Here is a 5,964-nt window from a genome sequence, read left to right on the forward strand (position 1 = left end):
AATAATAATAATAATAATAATAATAATAATAATAATAATGTTATTATGAGGGAAATATTATTATGATAGAAATATTATTATCATTATGAGGGAAATGTTATTATTATTATGGATTATTATTATTATTATTATTATTGTGAGGGAATTATTATTATTTTTAATTCTTATTGGGGAATGTTATTATTATTATTATTATTATTATTATAACAGAAATATTATTAATAAAATTTATTATTATTATGAGGGAAATATTATTATTATTATTATTATTATTATTATTATTGGAATGTTGTTATTATTATGAGGGACATATTTTATTATGAGGGAATTATTATTATTATTATTATTATTAAAAGGAGGGAGGGGAGGGGAAATAACAATCCTAACCCAAATCCGAGTGGAAAAGACTGGGATGCGGAGGGTCAGTCTTCCCAACTGGGATTGAGACTTCTTTAACTAATGGTTTTAATGATTTATTTTATATTTTATCATTGTTATATTTAGATAGTATGTTATATATGTAAGGAGGGGGGAATTATTTGTATTGTATTAGAGTTGTATTGCATTTTATGTGTGTATCGGGTTTTTTAATTGTATTATTGTGTGGCATTTTGTTGTGTTTGTAAGCCGCCTTGATCCTATGGGAAGAGGCAGGATATAAATAAAAAAATATTATTATTAAATAAATACTGTTATTATTATTATTTCTCCTTAAAGAATAGCCAAGGAAGGGAAGAGAGGAAAGGGGTTGGCCTCTGAAAGAAGGCGAGGAGGAAGGGAAGGGAAGAAGGGAAAAGGCAGGCAGGAAGGAAGGAAGGAGGGGAAAAGCAAAAAAGACGGAAGGAATAAGGGAGAAAGGAAAAGGGAAGGATGGACGCAAGGAAATAAAGAGAAGGAAGGAAGGAAGGGAAAAGAGTGGAAGGAAAGAAAGAAGTAAGGTAGGAAACAAAGAAGGAAGGAAGGAAAAAAGGAAAGGAAAGAAGGGAAGAGGAAAGGAAAGAAAGAAGGAAGGAAAGAAGGAAGGACGGAAGGTAGGAAGGAAGGACAGAAGGAAGGAAGGAGAAAGAGTGGAAGGAAGCAAGGAAAGAAAGAAGGAAGGAAAGAAGGAAGGACGGAAGAAAGGAGGAAAGAAGGAAGCAAGGAAAGAAGGAAGGAAGGAGGGGGGAAAGGCGAAAGGAAGAAAGGAAAGAAAGGTCTATCTCTTTTCTCCCCCCCCCCCTTTGTCCCTGCTTCCTCCCCCTTCCTTCCCCTTCGGTTCCCTCTGGGCTTACCGGGCGAAGGCTCCGGCGTCTGTCTGTCTGCCTGCCTGCCTGCCTGGGAAGGACCAGGGAAGGACGGCTGAAGAGGAGTCCCCCGCTGGCTGTCCCTGTTGCCTTGGAGGTGGAGGGCTCCGAAAAACAGCAGCAGCAGCCCCGCGAAGAGGGAGGGAGGGAGGCGGGCTGAGCGGAAGGGAAGGAGGAGGGAAGGGCTGGAGAAAGATAAACAATCCGTCGGAGGGAGCCCCTGTGTCTGTGTCTATCTCCGTCTCTGCGATATAATCCTCTCAGCCCTCTGGGTCAGCGGGAGCCCCGCCACACAGGCACCCACCAATGGGAGGGGGCAAGCAGGTGACCTCATTCAAAGGCGACGGCCCCGGAGGAGCATGGGAAATGGAGTTCTTTGACTCCTCCTACGACGCTGCTGCTGCTGCGGAGGAGGAGGAGGACTCTGACCAATCGCCGCTGACTGTGACCTTTGTTAACTGTCGCCGCTGGGCCTCGCGCGCGGAGGCTGGGAGGGGGCGTGGCCACGCGCCTCAAAAGAGGCGGAACAAGGACAGGGGGGGAAGCCTGCGGGAATGATGCAGTTTTTTAAAGACAGCTTCAACGGCCGCGGCTCGGCGCGATGGCATTCTGGGATTTGTAGTTTTTGTTCGTAGCACCAAGAGCGCTCTGACAGAGAGAGGCTGTGCGTTACAAAAAAACTACAGATCCCAGCACAATACATTATACTGATAATGTAGAAGTAGACCTGGAGCCTATTCTTAATGTATTTTTAAATAAATAAATAAATAAAAATATATATGTTTTACCTCACAAAAATTACAGATCCCAGCACAGAAGATCAATTATGAACATGGAATTGATAATGTAGAAGTAGATCCGGATTACTTCTGTCTATTTTTAATGTACTTTTAATGTAATGTATATATATATTTAAAAATTACAAATCCCAGGATCCCATTGCATTGAGCCCTGGCAGTCAAAGCATTCCCAAACTGCATTCTGCAGTCCAGATTAGACCTCATGAGGCAAAACTATGAACTCAGAGTGAATCCACACTGCAGAAATAATCCAGTTTGACACCACTTTAACTGCCATGGCTCCATACGAAGGGATTCTGGGGTTTGTTAGTCTGTTGTGGCACCAGAGCTCTTTGACAGAGAAGATGAAATCTCTCACAAGACAGTTCCCAGAATCCCATAGCAATGAGCCCTGGCAGTTAAACCAGTGTCAAACGGGATTATTGCTGCAGTGCAGATGCAGTCCCAGAGAAAGAAATAATGCAAAACCTGGAAGACTGCATTCTGTTTTCTAGGTAATGCATATAATCAAATCTAGGTTATACAACAATATTAAAATTAAGTTCCAGATGCTTCAGAGAACGAGAAAGTCTTTAATTCGGATTTAAAGCTACCAGCGATTAACCTGTGAAAATTGCTCAGTCGCGATTAAGATTTTCACACGACGTCAACATTAAAGTGCCATTATCCCAGGGATAAACTGGCAATAAACAGCAACAAATCATTCACGGCGAAATCCCGTGAATGATTTGTTGCTGTTTATTGCCTGATTATTCCCTTGTTGCTTCCTGGGATAATGGCTCTTTAAGTGTGATGTGTGTGAAAATCTTTAATTGTGATTGCATGATTTTCACAGGTTAATCACTGGTTAAACCCCCGGTTTCCCCCATGTGATGGAGTTGAAAGCCGCAAATGTGGGGAGACAACTGTAGCTAAACTAGAGTGAAAAGTATCTCTTCCCCAATGTAATTTAATGTAATTTTAAGGACATTTTTTTCTTGGAAACAATATGTTTTTCTTTGGAGCATTGTTTCCCTACACCACCACCAACCCACCATACTTGCTGACATCTTTTACTCTGTGAAGGAGGGTGGTCCCGCCATGCAGGGGGTTGGGGACTTAATGTCATCACTAGGATTGGTGTCACCCGCAGTGCGGGGTGGATTTTTTGGGAAAAGATGCTCCCACAAGTAAGCTGGACCCAAGCTATGTAGGGCTTTAAAGGTAATAACCAACACCTTGTACCACGCCCAAAAGCAAATTGGCAGCCAGCTGAGAGCTTTTAAGATAGGTGTTATATGGTCCGACCTGGAGTTACCAGCAACCAACCTGCTGCCATGTTTTGTACCAGCTGATAGCTCCATGTAGAGTGCATTTCAGAAATGGAGATGAGAGGTTACCAGTGCGTGTACCACCGTTTCTAGGTCACTAGGTCTAGGTGGCTCTAGGTAGGGTCGCAGCTGGCGTATCAGCCAAAGCTGATAACATGCACTCCTGGCCATCACATCAATCTGAGATGATAACTGAAACGACGAGTCCAGGAGCACCCCCAAGCTGCAAACACAGTCCTTTAGGGAAAGTGTGACCCTGTGCAGGGCTGGTTGACATATCTCCAAGCCCGGATTCGGGTTCCCTGTGGCAAATATCTCCGTCTTACTAGGATTCAACTTCAGTTTGTTTTCCCTCATCCAGTCCATTACCAACTTAAGACATTCATTCAGAGGAGAGATGCCTTCCTTAGTCACTGAAGCAGTCCAAGACACAGAGAAACATATTTGGGTGTCATCAGCATACTGATAACACCCCGTCCCATGTCTTCAGATGATCTCACCCAGCGGCTTTATGTAAATGTTAAATAGCATTGGGGACAGAATAGTGCTTTGAGGGATGCCCGATTTAAACCCCCTCTTGGCCAAACAACTGTCCCCAAGATCACCATCTGGAATCTGCCCGAGAGATAGGACTGGGACCACTGCAATGCAATGCCCCCAATTCTCAACTCTCTCAGGCGTTCCAGAAGGATACCATGGTTGACGGTATCAAAGGCCGCTGAGATGTCCAAAAGCATCAACAGGATCCCACTTCCCCTGTCGATGTTGAGACTGAGATCATCGACTAAGGCGACCATGGCAGTGTCAACTCCATATCCTGTCCTGAAGTCACATTTTCCCCACTAACCTTTCTATCTCTGTGACACCACTTCCTATATAGCATATCCCCTTTTTGTTGTTGCCAAACAGAGATCAGGGTTCAATTCCCAGCTCAGCCATGAAACCCACTGAGTGGCCTTGGGCAAGTCACATGTTTTCAGCTTCAAGGGAGGGTAAAGGCAAATCCCCTCGGAACAAGTCTTTCCAAGAAACTCCCATGATAGGTTTGCCTTAGGATTGCCATAAATCAGGAACAATTTGAGGGCACACATAACAACAACAACAAGTGTTCCATAAAGGTGTCCTTTGATATTCGTCCCACTGAGCATGGTTAATTAACCTGACTGACAGATGCGATTTTAGGCTGCATCAATAGAAGTATAATGTCTAGATCAAGGGAAGTAATAGTGCCACTCTATTCTGCTCTAGTCAGGCCCCACCTGGAATATTGTGTCCAGTTCTGGGCACCACAATTTAAAAAGGATGTAGAGAAACCGGAGCGTGTCCAAGGAGGGCAAAATGGTGAAGGGTCTGGAAACCATGTCCTATGAGGAATACCTTAGGGAGCTGGTGATGTTTAGCCTGGAGAGGAGAAGTTTAAGAGGTGATATGATAGCCCTGTTTAAATATTTGAAGGGATGCCATATTGAGAAGGGAACAAGCTTGTTTTCTGCTGCTCCAGAGACTAGGACCCAGAACAATGGATGCAAGCTATAGGAAGAGAGATTCCACCTGAACATTAGGAGGAACCTCCTGACAGTAAGGGCTGTTTGACAGTGGAACACACTCCTTCCTCGGAGTGTAGTGGAGTCTCTTTCCTTAGAGGTCTTTAAAGAGAGGCTGGATGGCCATCTGTCGGGGATGCTTTGACTGAGATTTCCTGCTTGGCAGGGATTTGGACTTAATGGCCCTTGTGGTCTCTTCCAACTCTATGATTCTATGTCTGCTGATTTCCATGCCTTGATATCTCGGTTTGAACAGTTAAAAGTGACCGTTCAGAATAGCCAGAAAATTATCCATGATGGTTATTAATCACCATGTTTACTCTTGGCTAATGCTTCATACCACTGCTAAATCTAAAGGGAAGTATTGTAAGAGTAAATAGGTTAATGCACTAGGCAGAGCCATTCCTGTTATGATCGTATATTTGTGTTGGTGTCAAATTTTTAAAACACAAATAAAAGCCATTTGAACAATTTGTTTTTCTACCACCTCTTTATGCCTGGGAAGGACCAGGGAAGGACGGCTGAAGAGGAGTCCTCCGCTGGCTGCCCCTGTTGCCTTGGAGGTGGAGGGCTCCGAAAAACAGCAGCAGCAGCCCCGCGAGGAGGGAGGGAGGGAGGCGGGCTGAGCGGAAGGGAAGGAGGAGGGAAGGGCTGGAGAAAGAAAAACAATCCGTCGGAGGGAGCCCCTGTGTCTGTGTCTGTCTCCGTCTCTGCGATATAATCCTCTCAGCCCTCTGGGTCAGCGGGAGCCCCGCCACACAGGCACCCACCAATGGGAGGGGGCAAGCAGGTGACCTCATTCAAAGGCGACGGCCCCGGAGGAGCATGGGAAATGGAGTTCTTTGACTCCTCCTACGACGCTGCTGCTGCTACTGCGTAGTGACCAATCGCCGCTGCTGTGACCTTTGTTAACTGTCGCCGCGGAGGCTGGGAGGGGGGCGTGGCCACGCGCCTCAAAACAGGAGGAACAAGGACAGGGGGGAGGAGTCAAATAAGGGATTCGGAAGCCTACGGGAATAATGCAGTT

The 5,964-nt window shown here is 45.0% G+C and overlaps 1 protein-coding gene across 2 annotated transcripts in view; it reads right to left on the minus strand.

The window, feature by feature from the left end:
* The window catches only part of PELI1 (pellino E3 ubiquitin protein ligase 1), an 85,417-nt gene extending 79,719 nt beyond the window's left edge, over positions 1-5,698 (minus strand). The window contains exons 1-2 of one of the 2 annotated variants that reach the window (XM_042443275.1): positions 5,435-5,698; positions 1,272-1,306 (exon numbers count right to left, since the gene is read on the minus strand). The gene's annotated coding sequence lies outside the window, so the exon portion shown is untranslated. Of the gene's footprint in view, positions 1-1,271; positions 1,589-5,434 lie in introns of those variants that run through there. The other variant, XM_042443283.1, reaches the window with a different exon arrangement.
* Between the last annotated feature and the right edge of the window lie 266 nt (positions 5,699-5,964).

Source organism: Sceloporus undulatus, chromosome 1, assembly GCF_019175285.1.
Source record: "Sceloporus undulatus isolate JIND9_A2432 ecotype Alabama chromosome 1, SceUnd_v1.1, whole genome shotgun sequence".
NCBI lineage: Eukaryota > Metazoa > Chordata > Lepidosauria > Squamata > Phrynosomatidae > Sceloporus > Sceloporus undulatus.